We start from the raw sequence: 16028 nt of genomic DNA, 5'->3' as shown, positions 1-16028 counted from the left end.
CGAATCACATGCCTAAAGAATCTAGGGCGTCAAACCATACACAAACAGTAGCCTTCCGGACCGAAAACACTAGTTGGAGATGAAACTCAACATCGCCGAATTCAGTACAGAAGTGGTGGGCGGAACAGTTACCCCGGCAACCTGCTTAATGAATAGACCGGCACAAGTTCCTCCACTTTAACCGTCTCGAGTGAAGTGAACCCCCCGGAAAATCCAAGTGAGTCTAGCCAACATCTGCTCCAGGTACAGTAGGATCTTCCCTCCACCGTCACCTCGGTAGAATCCTAAATATAATGGTCACTAAGGTTACCAACAGCAACAAATGCACCTGGGGGAACAGTCTACGACCCGATAGCACGCAAGGGCAGAGTAACAAGCTCAATCCCCTTGCCGGCTCCTTGACAATAATCCAAGGTTTACCGACAAGTGACCCCAGGCTCCTCGACAATAATCCGAGGTTTACCGTTTGTAGTACGTGCGTATCTGGCGTCTTTCCCAATGAAGGAGGATTGATCCCCTCACTGGTTCGGACACGGTCTCGTGCTTCTCCTTTAAGAGGAGCTTTCCCAGAGTACAAATGAAACAGTTGGATTTATCCTACCACAAGATGAGCTACTTGTTTGGTTTTGCTATCTTGGAGATTTAATTACTCTCCTACTCCAAGACACTAGCCTAATCTATATTGGTGTTTCAGAGCCCTAGTAAATAAAAAGTTACTAAGTTGATTTTACTTTAAGCGTTAATTTTTTATGGCTTTTCTTTAAGACAAAAGGTAGTGGAGATGAAACTGATGGTGTGTAGACTCGACCGAAATCCACTAAAAAGATGCACTTAGGATTATTTATACTATTTTTTTCTTTTTCAATGAATTCCCTAGCTAAGAGAGTTGGAGAACGCAAAATTGATATAAAAACAACTTTCTTGGCAATGAAAATCAAAGAAACAAACTCTTTATCTTTTCAAAACATACAACACATGACCACTAATCACTTCACGAAAATTCCTTTTTCTTTCAAAGACTCAAATGCTACCAAAGCAAACTTTCCTTCAAAAGATATTTTTTTGTATTTTTCCCTAATTAATAAAGCATGTAAAACTTACTTTAACAAAAATCAAAGTTACAAAATCTATGGCAATCAAATCAACTCAAAAGAAAATCTAAGAGAAATGCACCTAAAAACTAATCTAACGAGGCAAAAGCCTACTAAAGATGATTCCTGGATGTTTTACTCAGTCAAAATGTAACTAAGGACTAGTTAATGCAGAACCAAAAACCAGTCAAAAACAAAAATCAAAATCTTTTGTTCTTTTTCTCAAGAATAAAATTCAAATTTCAATCAACAAACTTTTTCGAGATTCGCAAAGAGAAGACACAAAAGTAGGTTTCTCACAAGGGTAGATTCTATGAAAGGCCCGACTCCTAAGAGGACTGAACAAAACCAGGGAGATCCAAAGTTTGACAACCTCTAACGCCAAAGTCACTACAGGACCAGTTAAAAATCAAACCCTAGGACAAAATCTCTATGAATTTCACTAAAACTCTTGATACTAACGAAACAAGCTTAGGTGAAGATTGATGGCAGAAAACCAGTGGATCTGGGCAGAAAAAATAAATTAAAACTAAAATTTAAAAGGAAAAAAGAAGAAAATTGAAATTTTCTTAATTTTGACAGGGTACGCAGGCGACCTGTTTGCACAGGTGCGGGTACGCTCTGTGCACAAAGCTACAGTGCGTATAGGTACGCACTGTGCTCAATGCAGAGGCTGCGTACTTCTAGCAAAACAAAGAAAAACTAAAATCTAATTTAACCCTAAGCTAGCCCACCCAAAAACACAGTCAGACAGCCAAAAACCAGAAAACAAACGACTTTTCTCAGATCAAAATTTCATACAAAGGAAAAAACATTCACATCAATGGATTCCCCAGTGGAGTCGCCATTTTGTCATGCGGAAAGAGTCGATAATGCGGACAAAACCGACCTCCCTAGAAGCGAAGGCTTTCTAGTGACAAACAAGTCAAATAAACACTACCTTTCTCTAAACATGCATTGAGAATACAAGTAATCAGGTGAATTTAACATACCTTTAGTCCAACGCTTTGTAGTAGTCCAGCCTCGCCGATCCAGATGAGCTCCTCCTTCTCTTCGAAACCTGCATTCACTAATAAGCCAAAAGATTAAATAGCACCTGATAAACTCATAAAACAATACATATCCATCATACAGACCAAGGAGTATATGAAACAAATCATGAATAACAATCTGTTGAGAAAAATGAGTTCATTTGTATTAAGTGGAAACAAAAGAAACCATTACAACCTGAGCCTTGGTGTTGTGCAGGTCCCTCCTAGGGTCCAGCAAGAGTTTTCCTTTACTTTGATCAGCTCACCTACTCTCAAATAAGGCTAGGAAAGGATGGGAATCTCTCCTCTCAAGCTTTACAAGGGAGTCCTAATTCCAGCAGCATCTACCCTTAGGAATGTTTAGCTTTCAACCTCCCCTCCCTCTGGCCCAATGCCTGTATTTATAGTGCTCTAGAGGAAGTTATTCAGGTCCACCATCAATGGGATAAGTCCCTCTTTGGATGGGATAGCTCCCCTCTTGATGGGATAAGTTCCTCTTTGATAGGGATACATGAACCATCTGCAGGCGCTCCATACACGTCAAACAAGCTTCTAGAATGCTCTAGAAATGACCACAAGTAACTTTTTTGGAGTGAAACTTGCGCCTTTTGACCTTTACAGGAGTACGCACCCTCCCCTTTACAGACAAAGCGTACAAGTACGCAGGTATTGTGAACTTGGGGTGCGTACACGCAGGTAAGGCTAAGAGAAACTGCGTACCCAGAGATATATAGATTTTTAATGACTTTCTCTCTTTCTTGGAGTTTGACATGGAGAGCAGAGGTATAAGACTTGCCAAGGAGGATAGTATGACAGTTGATGGAGCCATACTAACTGCAAATAGTCATGGTGACAAATTTTAGTGTAACAGTAAGAGTTTCTAAGTGAAAGCAGAAATGTGGCAGAACCTTGAGGAATTCCAACAGAGATTGGATAAAGAGGACAGTTGTGTTCTTGAGAAGGTGCAGATGAGTTGAAGCCTAAAGGAGCAGAGAAGAGTGCTCAAAGGAGGTTCCAGAGATAGAGAACCAATTGCTTGCCAAAAGACCAAGTACAGAGGAAAGTTTGGTGAGGTAAGTGGCAGCAAGGCAGACTTGCTGTTGTGGAGGCTTTAGTGCAGCTCATAGTGAGTGAGTGAGGAACTCATAGAGATAAAGAGGATGATTACTAGTGACAGTCATAATAGAGGTTCTGAAAGAACCACAACCAAGGACAGAAGAAAAGAAATGCCAAGACAAATGGCATGAGAATGAGTGATGAAGAACATGATAGAGAAATGGTTGAGATATCAGTTCAGCTTGAAGTATTAATGGAAATGTTGCAGAGAAATGAAGCGGAACAGAAATATGGTTACATCATGAGAAAGAAAGTGAAGTGGCAAAGGCTACAAGAGAAGAGGAATCAACAGGTGAATATGCAGTTAAAAAAGGAGCTAAGGGAACTTGAACAGATTATAGATGTCAAATTGAAGACAGAGAAGCTTGAAAGAGTTGAGCTACAACAAAAGGGAGATGTTGAAGTTTTGACATGTGAACCAGAACTTGGACCATTACTTTTTGAAAGTGATGAAGAGACAGAGGAGTTGAATCATATGAATGATTCAGAGCAGCCATAAGACTTGATGACTGAAGCATCAAATGAGACCGAAAGGTCTTGTATTTTTAAAATTAATGGTTTGTCTATGATTGCAGGTTTGGAAGAAGATAGGTAGTCTTTTAAAGTTGTCAAAAACATGAAAGAATACCTTCCAGAAAATGAAAGTTTTGAAGCAGAATATGACAAGGAGACTAGAAAAGAATTAGTTTGCTACAGTGGACAAGTGCTGGAAGACATCATTGAAACAAATGATGAGAAGGAGAGACTAGCTAACAGTCTCAAGAGTTCTTTGAGTTTGAATCAGCATACTGATATGCTGACAGAAGAAGAGAGATCTGACCAACACACTGAAGTGTTGCCAAAGGAAGAAGAGGTACAGAGGTCTTATATTTTTAATTATGATGATTGTCTTATAATTGAAGATGTTATTGCAGAAACTGGAACATATTTGGCACAGGTGGACAGCCAAATGAAAGAAGAAGAGGAATAACATATACTAAAGGATGTTAAGAAAGATTTAGCAGAGGAAGAAGGACCGTGTGATGATGGATCAATCACAAATGAAGAAATGGGAGATTGTGTAAAATTTCCAAAGTTTAATCCAAGTAAAATTATTGAATTATATAGGGAATTAGACTTTCAAAGGAGGAAGTTAGAAGAACAGAGGATAAGTGTTCAGGATAAATTGTTGAAGAAGAATGACAAAGAAGTTGTCATAAATAATAATCAAGAAGAAGTTGATAAGTATAGGAAACAGAAGTAGGAAATTGTTCTGAAAGACAATATAGCAGCAGCTAAAAAGGTGCAAGATAGTAATAAAGAAGAGGGTAAGGATGTAAGGGCGGCAGCAATAATGAGAGTTCAGCAATCAAGAGTTGAAGACAATCAGAAGACCGAGGATATACCGGATAGAGAGATTGAAGTAATAAGAAGGTTAATGATGAAAGTGTCATAGAAGAAGACAACCGCAAGAAAGGAAAGGAGTGACAACAAGAGGAAGACAGCAGTAGATTATGAAAGCAGAGCAAGTGGAGCATTGCAGCATAAGGTATGGAGACCTGGAGAACAGCAACAGAAAACAGCAGCAATAGAACAATGGACAAGTAAAAACGGGTTACAAAATAAAGTTTGGGATCCAGGAGGAATCAACTATCCAGAATTATGACCAGGAGGTCATAAATTTTCTTACTTGGGGAGTCTGATGTAGGAGAATTCAGCTCAACATCATTATTGTATTCTAGTAGACATAGGGGGTCTTGTGTTTCAAGGAAGTTGGTTTCCTAAGTATTGAATTAATGTAATTATTTAATGTTTTGAGTGATTTTAATGAGAATAGGAATTAATTGAATATTGTGAGGCATAATTGTAAATGTTCTCGAATGTAGGAGAACATGAGAGATTTAAGATAGTTGAGTGATGAGAGGATCGAGAATTGATTGTAAATCTTAGATTAGGAGTTAGTTCATGATTTAGTGGATTTGAGAGAATCCTTAGGGATGAGAAAGAGATTTTAGGATTTTTTTGAGAAGCTTATGGATCTAAACCAGGAATTGGTTTTAGAATCCGTTTGTATAAATGTAAGCCTAAAAGGCATGATGATAGGTTAGAGAGGTTAGAGTTAGAGAATTAGAAATTTAGCTAGCTGATGTAATTGTAAGCCTACGGGCAGATGATGAAACAGAGGCCATTAAATTAGAATATCAGGCTGAGGAGAGACCGAGAGTCTCATTATGTAATTGTTCGTTGATATGTATATGCACAGAGAGTCAAATTCCAATTTATATAAGTGTGTTATCGAATATTGAATGATGAATGAATGAATTAGCATATTTTGTGTAACAGAGAGTTGCAGGCGAAGTTCGGCGATTACACAGAGAAATACATGAAGAGGAGGATCATAATGGATCGTTGAATCCATTAGAAAGATCAAAGCCAAAGCTCAGGAGGAATCGCGCAGTGGAACAGCCGAGGGACCAAAATCTTGAAGAAACCTGAAACCATAGTGGAACGCTGAAGGAATAGCATAAAAACATAAGTAAATAGAGTAGTGGAGGATTAAAGTTTCAATGCACAGCAACCATTAGATCTCATAGATCAACGGCCAAGATCCAATCGCAGAGGAGACGGAGGAATATCGCATCGACGGTAACCCTTCAAGTGTTGTTGAATGGTCGAAGGGAATAAGCGATTACGATCATGCGATTAATCGTCAACCGTTGGATCGCGAGCCTGATCAACGGTTGAGATGTAATCGCATATCGCAAAGGCTAGGAACTGAAGGACGGTGCGATAGCCGATAGCCGATAGCGATAAGCGCTGATCGGAGATCGGGCAAATCAAAGATCGAAGGCATCGGCGATCGGAGATCAGAGGAGGAGCCGCATAGCAGAAGGTTTAATATGGAATGTGGACCCGACGATAAATATGAATACGAGTGTATAGATTTTGAGATCTGCTTATGTGGTTCGAAGCGGAATTTCAATTTATTTCCTTTGTATTCTGTTAAAGTGTTGTCCCGAGTCTTTTAAGGCTTAAGCATTATTTAAACGCTTTCGATAGTCGCATATCAGAGTCGGAGGGGTGATAAGAGCATATATGTTGTATGACCATGACAACTGCGATGAGTGATTGCGATAAAGGCAATTCTTGGAAAACGTGCTAAGGTGGAGGAAAAGGCGAAAAGGTATGATTTATGTGGTTTTATGTGTCATCTACTATAAAGGGTTTAATAAATACTGGGCTATTGTAATGAATTGATGCCACATGAATTCTAATTAAAGGGGCCATAAAACATTGTTCATTTATAATGAATATTTGACCGGATGGTCATATAATTCCTGGGGAAAATGGTTTATGCATAGGAATATGCATACTGTGGGTAAAGCAGGGGTAACCCTGCGTTAGTATCTCTCCTTATATTTCTATGAGTATTATAAGGGTTTATATGTAGATCATATGATTGTGATTTCATTGGTATTTATGTTGTTATTATATTAGTTATGTATGTGTTTTATGACAGTGATTGTGTATGGATCTCATCATGTTTTTACTTGTAAATGAATGAACAATATATATGTGACCTAATGGATGAAATGGCAGTTAATGTGTTGAGGCATCAATTCATCTTAGCGATTCTCAGCTAAGTATGATACCGCTATGCGCAAATCTGTTATTTACACCTGTAGATTACATATTCGCTATATGTTTAACGAAATGCCTGTCATGGCTAGTAGGGGTCTAGTCAAGGCCTTATTCAAGTAATTGCATGTGTATTGTCATTTCCCTGTTATCTTGTTGTTATGAAGGTGTCATTCAATTCTGGGTAGTGACCTGGGCTCTAGGCCTAAAAAAGTGGCTCAAATCCCAGGGACACTTGCACAACACTAAGCAAAATAGTCCCTCGACACTGGCATGCCTATAGCGTGGGAGCGTCCAAGGATCAAGTGGTCCAAAATATCAGTGGGACCCAGGGGTTGGTTGGAAAAAAGGTTGGGATCGTTCCTAAGGGTCCTAATGATGATGTTCAAGGTTTTTATGTTGTTTTTCCCTGGGTTCCACTTCCTTAATGTGACTTAGGAGGCCGAATCATATCGTAGTGGCCTCTCGTCGCATGTTTACCCCGGTTGGCCTGTTGCTTGGGTAGATGTGGGAGGAGGGTGTTACACATTCAATTGTGTTCCATCTAAATTTTTGAAATGATCAACACCTTACTATTCCAAGAATAACAACACCTACTTTATCCTTAATATTCCAAGAATAACAACAACTACTTTATCCATTCTTGTAGAAATGAAATCGATAAAATTTAAACAATTATAGTGAAATTTGTTTTTTAATAGGGTGCCTTCCAGTAAACGGTTTTCTGGTAGATTTTTTCCAACTGTTATCACCTTGGTATTCAAATAAAAACAACTACTTTGAAGATAAAGGTAATTTTCATAGAGTGTACACTAAAGATAAAGGGTAATTTGCATAGAGTGTACATTGAAGATAAAGGGTAAGTAACAAAATAAATGATGGAATTTGGGTTGTATTGATTTTGGAAGGTATGGGATTACTTTTCTGGAATGGAGATTTTTAAATTTTTCATAGTTGTTGACTTAACGATGAGTGGAAATTGATGTATAGAGATAATCAATGATACTTATTTTATTATGAAAACTCAGTACTTCTCTAAACAAAAATTGTTATGGTTCCCAAAAATGGAAAAAAAAAATTAAGTGGAAAAGGGTGAACATGCAAAAGGAATTGCAACGTAGAAAAAATACACAGACTTATCTGTACCACTGTACACTGATTCTTGAATTCTTAATTCAAATTTCACTACTTTGCGAACAATCTTGTACCACTGTGCTTAATCTTGACTTCTTAATTCAAATTCTACAAATTTGCAAATAAACATCGTTCATTAGATATGATTATGACTAAATAGATGCAAACTTGGAAGATGGCAAGAACATTATTGAATCTTTAAATAGACATGACAAAAAGACTCTTGAATTTTTAAATAAAGATGAATTATTCTTTTGTGACCATTTGTTCCAAAAAATGAGGCTCATTTTCTCCATATTTTCCCAATACCATGAAATACAGGTGAATGAAAGAACTATCATAAATACATATTCTTTAATATTAGGGCGAATGGAAGGTTGTAACTCCTAATTTCAAGGGCTAAATTTACTTTTTTTACCCTCTCCCTTAAACTAAGGTGGGTTAACCTCTATACCTAATTTTTTTATAAAATAAATTTGATGCTATTTGTAACAATGTACTATGATAAAATAAAAAAATAAAAATAAAAATAAAAATCACCCAATAAAAATTTAAAACCCTTTAATTTCGCCCCTAAAATTTTCCAGGAACATCAGTTGTAGACTAGTCTTGAGTGTACAAGTGTTGCAGTTTTGAATGCACTCAGATGATCAACCTTGGGAATTGCGCAAGCATTTTGGAGGAACTTCCTAAATAATAGGGGGATAATTTCCTCGAGAATTGCACAAGGAAATAGGGGCTCAAGCTGAGGCAGAATTTAACTAAGTTTGGGTCGAAGCTTCTCATTGAGCAAAGAGATAAGTTATTCGCTTACAAGTAATACATATTTATTCATCTGATTAATGCAATCAGGCTTAAGGGGTTTTTAGTAGTTGTTTTCCCCTAGAAAAAAATATTGTGCATGTGTGTTATTGTTGTTATAAATTGTGAATTGAATTCCGCAGATCAATAGAGTAGAATTGTGTCTCTTGATTTACAATTAAATTTATTGAGCAACTTCAATTCTATCACCATATTTCTACAATTTTGGAGTGATTGAAGATTGTCATTTGTTCTTTGGTTCCCTCTCTTCTTGATCGTATGATGCACAAATCTTATCACCATTTTATAACAATCCTTATTTTGTGCATGAACACTTGAGGAATTTTGAGTCCAACTATGTAGTCCATGCTCACTACATCACCCAACTTAACACCAACATCTATTGACATTGTTGTTGTCCATTAAAAAGATTTAAACCATCTGCACTATGTAGCATCACCTTTCATGCCAATCTAGTCATCATTGTTTCTAATTTTCAACATCTAGTTTTATTTGATTAAGGGATGTTTCAAACTTAAAAGTGATAATTGAATATGAAAATTTTTTCCTAAGCTTTTAAGGTGAAAACTATAAGTAGAGCAACTAATGGAATTTTTATAATAGTTTTCATTTAAACAACACAGATTATTAACAAAAGATTCATTGAAAAACCTTTATCTGGAACTAATATGTTTGGTTTAAATATAAACTAAACCATTAGAATATTAAGTGCAATAAAAAACTCTTCTAACAAATGCAAAAGCTAACTACATGATTGTACTTGTGGAAATAGTATCATTGTGGTTTTGAGAACATATGACTTTTAAGGCCATTACCCTTAAAGTGATGTGAAAATTATTGTTTTTGTCTTTTAGTGATCTTGAGAGCATTGGTCCCATGCATGAATATATTTAGTTAATTACAAGGAGCACTTGTTTTTTAAACTGTGAAATCTAATAATTTATATTTCAACTTTTTTCAAAGGCTTTTGTAGTTGGTTGATTAGTATGTTATCACATATAAAGAACATCCTTACTTATTCCATGATTATTATTACATCTAAAAAAGTATCCATCCATGATTATTATTACACCTAAAAATTGAAACTGTGAAATCTAATAATTTAAATTTCAACTTTTTTCAAAAGCTTTTGTAATTGGTTGATTAGTATCATTATCACATCTAATGAACATCCTTACTTATTCCATGATTATTATTACATCTAAAAAAACATATCCATCCATGATTATTATTACACCTAAAAAAAATCCAAAATTAATCCATGAAGAATAACATGTTCACAATACAATGCAAAGATTCATCATCACAAAATTTACTCTACTTTGATGCTTGCTTAGGTTTGCTTCAACTTCTTAATTAATTAAAACTACCAGTAAATTAAATTTAAATAAATAAAAATAACAAAGAGAAACTAAAGCAACTCCCACATTTTGTAGAGAATAAAATGAAATATAAATAATGAGTTACAACACAACTTTTTCCATGCTAATATGAGGAGAAAGGCTCACTTCCATTTGACAACACTTTTCCCTAATAGAATAAGTATAATGCTCTCATCCATCTAGCAGGCAGTCCCTGGGAAACTTTCGGTGTCTACACAGTAATCGTAAATCATATACTCCTTTAGTGGGTTCTTTCGGTGTCTGCACAGTAATCGTAAATCATATACTCCTTTCGCACCCACTAAAGCCTGTTCTCTGGGTGGAGTCCAAAACTTTCTTCGACAAGGGTAGAAGAAGTAGCAGCAATGATGTTAGCCGAAGAATGCAAACAAAGCAGGTTTCACTTCAGTCGGTCTTGACGAGCTGACCCCTGGTTGCCCAATCATTTGTATTCCAAAGTCTAGAGTAGATACCAATTGATATCTGTCATCCACTTTACCCAACTCTCTCTCCCTCATATTTTGGGTTATGAAATTTCTGTGGTATCAGTTTTCAAGGATAGACAATTGCTCAATGGAAGAACTTTTGGCCCAACGAAGCTACATGGGAGATGGTGGATCAGATGTGCGCTATGTATCCTTCCTTGTTTTCCGGTTGAGGCAAAGTAGTTCTGGTATGGTGTTTTGGTATATGTCTTGGTATATGTTTTGGTATATGTTTTGGTGATGTTGCTATATGTACATATGTATATGGATGTAAATACTTCCCTGAGATATGTTATAAAGCTCCAATAAGCGGTATGGATGTCATGTCATTCTAATTTTATGTTATGTTTTCATGTTGGTTTGCTTCTCGGCAAGTTGATCATTGTAAATACGACAACGAGATAAGTTATAAAGCTCCATCGGCAGTATATTTTTCTTACAATAGTCTTGTGATTATAGGTGTTGTTAAACACCAAGGATGGTGTTCCCGTAAGGGGGAGGGTTTTGTAACATCCCTAACGAAAATTCCATGTAATAAAAGTTAATAAAGGAAAAATAATAACCACGGTTGATGGGACACTTATTCCAAGCTAAATGTTGGGAAAAATCATAGTGATGGGGATCATTGGAGATTGATTAATGGCTAACGAAATTGGAAAAAGCAATGGCTAAACTTTGGAAAGGAAAATAGCATTTTTGGAACATTTATTTATGAAAATAATGGAAATTATGAGAAAAGGGAGGTGAAAGGTCACAGGTTGCATGTGAGGAGGAAATTGAACAAAAATGATGGAAAATGAAGAAAATAGAGGCCTTATTCATAAAAATGCTTATGAGGATCAGTGGGTAACCTTTTTTCAGTTCAGTTTTGGAGCTCTCTCATTATTCTCTCTCTCTCTCTCATACTTTTGGATACTTAGAGTTTTCTTTGAGCACTCTTGGAGGGTGTGGCATACTTGGATTTTGGATCAAGAAGGAAAAGGAAGAGTAGGAAGGCGCAAGAGGACATCGTGATTAGTAGCTACAGTAGATTTTACTTACAGGTACCAAGTTGCATGTATGTTTTTCCTCACTAGTTTTTGCATGCATGGCATATGCATGTGGTTTGTTGGTTATGATTTGTCATTAGCATGGAGGATGACAGAGATTGACAGTGGATTTTCCTAGCCTTGCCATTTCCTGGATGGTCATGGAGATTGTGGGTTTATTTCCTTGTTTTGTTTTGGTTGGTTCTCATGTTTCCTCAGCTTGGGTTGAGTTATTAGTTCCTGGAGCCTTGGTTGGACAAACACTCTGGAGCCCTGTAACAGCTTGGGTTAAGTTACTAGTCTCATAGCCTTGGTTAGACAAATGCTCTAGAGCCCTAAGTGGGTTGACTTACTAGTCCTAGAGCCTTGGTTGGACAAACTCTCTAGATCTCGGTAAAATTTGTGGATTGCGTTACTAGTCCTAGAGCCTTGGTTGGAACAAATGCTCTTGAGCCCTGGAAGGCTTGGATAGAGAACAATTTGATGATGGTTTTGTGATGTCTAGCCATGAGGTGGAATCATTGTTTGATGCTTTGAGGTGGTTGGCCTTTGGAAGCCCTTGATGGTTTTTTATTGATGTGTTCTATGATATCCCACATTCATGCTTGAAATATGGCATGGGGATGAATGGTTGGAGAAATATTTGGCTCAGCCATTCTCTGGGTAGGTGGAACATGGAAATCCCATCCTGGGTTTGGATTTTGCATTATCAATATGAGGTTATCTCTCCTGTATTTCTATTAGTATTATATGGGTTTATATGTGGGTCATATGGTTTCGATTTCATTGGTATTTATGTTTATATTATGTTATATATGTATGTGTTTTATGACAGTAGTTATGTATGGCTCTCATCTTGTTTTTACTTGTAAATGAATGAACAATGTATTTGTGGCCTAATGGATGAAATGACAGCTAATGTGTTGAGGCATCAATGCCTCTTAGCGATTCTCAGCTAAGTATGTGTAATGTTCCAAACTTAAACAAATAGTGATATACAAAAGCCAATCCGATTTATGCACAGAAAAAATTAAACGATTAGCAAATATTCAATACATAACAGAAATGGGAACCAGCTGAGCCATTTTATTTATTAATGGAGAAATGTGCAATAGTGTGGAAAGAGCACCTGGGCTTCCCTCAAGGGCAAGCTAGACAAAACCTAGGTGTCGACAGTAATCCCAAATTCAAGGAAAAAAAGCTCCTCTAAAGCTCGGTGTTGTCTCCCAGTTACGAAAACTGTTGGCTGGAAAGGAGCTACAAGAAACCTCTCCTCCGGTGCTTGAAAAATGATGAAACTTCAACCACAAAATCTTTGGCCAAAACCCAGAAAGGGTTTGGCTTGAAACCAACCACCCAAATTTGACCTCCTCTATGGCCTACACCCTCCAAATAGCTCCAGCAATATGGCTTGCAGGAAATGGCCACAAAGTCTTCCTCCCAGCTCTGGAAGGGAAGCAAACTTCACCCCGAATAACTCCTCCAACGTCCACGGCAAAGCTCAACCTCAAGGGCTAATACTCTACCCACCAAATGAGCTCCCCAAGCACTACCTCTCTACTAGCCCAGGTACTGTGAAAGTCAAACTACCAACCCTGAAGCCCAATCAGCTCCCAAACTTCCCCAAAGTCTGACAATCCTCCTTAGCCTCTCCTCCGAAAAATCTCACAACAAAACTCAACTGCTCAGCTCCACAAACAACTTGGCCTCCTCTCTCACTGTGTCCTCGAGAAATACGCACCACCTGGAAGGAAATGCTACTGCTGGAAATCAAAATGTGAATCTCCTCCTGAAGAAATGAAGGAAACCTTCCTAGGGTGGCACTCAAAGTCCCCCGAAGAAACGGTGAGTTCTTCGCCTGAAGAAATTGTGCTAAACAACCAGTGACTTGGCTAAGCAGCTCGAGCAACCAAGAGAAATCAATATATACTCATGAATGAATAAGAAGAGGATAGTTTTCCTCCTTATATAGTTTTCGTGGGGGAATTTTCCCTCCATTTCGTCCTCCATGCATATCGAACTAGGGAATGTGTAATTCCCTAGTGAGGGTGACCCCCATGTGTAGCTTAACTTCAAAACAAAACATCTTCTCCTAGTCTAAACTCCTAATAGCATCAAATGGGGTCCACTAACTCCAAAATTAGCCCCATAATACAAAATTAAATCTTGTCCCAAATTTATTTAGGAATGAACATGACAGTGTCAGACCCCTATGCTCAGATATGCTATTTACACATGTAGATTACATATTTGTGATATGTTTGACGAAATACCTGTCGTGGCTAGTAGGGGTCCAGTCAAGGTCTTATTCAAGTAATTGCATGCATACTATCATTTCCATATTATCTTACTGTTCTGAAGGTGTCATTCAATTATGGATAGTGACCTGGGCTCTGGGCCTCAAAAAGTGGCTCAAATATCAGGAACGCTAGCACAACACTGAGCAAAATAGTCCCTGGATGTTGGCATGCCTATAACATGGGAGCTTCCAAAGCCTCCTGGATGCTAGCAGGCCTATAGCATGGGAACGTCCAAGGGTCAAGTGGTCCAAAATCTCAGTGGGACCTAGGGGCTGGTTGGCAGAAAGATTGGGATGGTTCCTGAGCGTCATAATGATGATGTTCAATGTTTGTATAGTGTGTTTCCATGGGTTTCACTTCTGTAATGTGACTTAGGAGGTCAAATCATATCATAGTGGCCTCTCGTCGCATTTTTAACCCGGTTGGTTTGTTGCTTGGGTAGATGTGGGAAGAGGGTGTTACACATTCAATTATGTTCCAACTAAATTTTTTAAATGATCAACACCTTACTATTCCAAGAATAACAACACCTACTTTATCCTTAATATCCCAAGAATAACAATAACTACTTTATCAATTCCTGTAGAAACGAAGTCGATAAAATTTAAACAAATATAGCGAAATTTTTTTTTTAATAGGCTGTCTTCTAGTAAACGGTGTTCTAGTAGAGTTTTTCAAATTGTTATCACCTTGGTATTCAAATAACAACAACTACTTTGAATATAAAGGTAATTTGCATAGAGTGTACATTGAAGATAAAGGTAATGTGCATAGAGTGTACATTGAAGATAAAGGGTAAGTAACAAAATAAACAATGGAATTTGGGTTGTATTGATTTTGGAAGGTAAGGGGTTACTTTTTTGGAATGAAGATTTTTTAATTTTTCATAGATGTTGACTTAACGATGGGTGAAAACTGATGGACAAAGATAATCAATGATACTTATTTTATTACAAAAACTCAATACTTTTCTAAACAAAAATTGTTATGGTTCCCAAAAATGGAAAAAAAAAAAAAAGTGGAAAAGGATGAGCATGCAATAGGAATTGCAAAGTAGAAAAAATACACAGACTTACTTGTACCATTGTATGCTTATTCTTGACTTCTTAATTCAAATTCCACTATTTTGTGAACAACCTTGTACCACTGTGCTCAATCTTGAATTCTTAATTCAAATTCTACAAATTTGTGAACAAACCTCCTGCATTAGATATGATTATGACTAAACATATGCAAACTTGGAAGATGGCAAGAACATTATTCAATCTTTAAATAGACATGACAATAAGACTCTTGAATTTTTAAATAAAGATGAATTATTCTTTTGTGACCATTTGTTCCAAAAAATGAGGGTAATTTTCTCCAAGTTTATCCCAATACCATGAAATACAATTGAATGAAAGAACTATAATAAATACCTATTCTTGCAAATTAGGGTGAATGGAAGGTTGTAACTCCTAATTTCAAGGCCTAAATTTACTTTTTTTACCCTCTCCCTTAAACTAAGTTGGGCTAACCTCTATACCTAATTTTTTAATAAAATAAATTTGAGGCGATTTGTAATAATGTACTATGATAAAAAGAAATTGCCCAATAAAAATTTAAAACCCTTTAGTTTCACCCAAGGGCGAAAATTTGCCCCTAAAATTTTCCATGAACATCAGTTGTATACTAGTCTTGAGTGTACAAGTGTTGCAGTGTTGCATGCAGTCAGATGATCAACCTTGGGAATTGCGCAAGCATTTTGGAGGAATTTCCTAAATAATAGGGGGGATAATTTCCACAGGAATTGCACAAGGAAATAGGGGCTCAATCTGAGGTAGAATTTGACTAAGTCTGGGTCAAAGCTTCTCATTGAGCAAAGAGATAGGTTATTCACTGGCATGTAATACATCTTTATTCATCTGATTAATGCAATCAGGCTTAAGGGGTTTTTAATAATTGCTTTCTCCTAGAAAAAATATTACATGTATGCTATTGTGAATTGAATTCAGCAGATCAATAGAGTAGAATTGTGTCTC

Source organism: Pinus tabuliformis, chromosome 7, assembly GCF_031772625.1.
Source record: "Pinus tabuliformis cultivar Carrire ecotype Pingquan chromosome 7, CPIR1, whole genome shotgun sequence".
Lineage (NCBI taxonomy): Eukaryota > Viridiplantae > Streptophyta > Pinopsida > Pinales > Pinaceae > Pinus > Pinus tabuliformis.
This window is presented reverse-complemented; position numbering follows the sequence as displayed.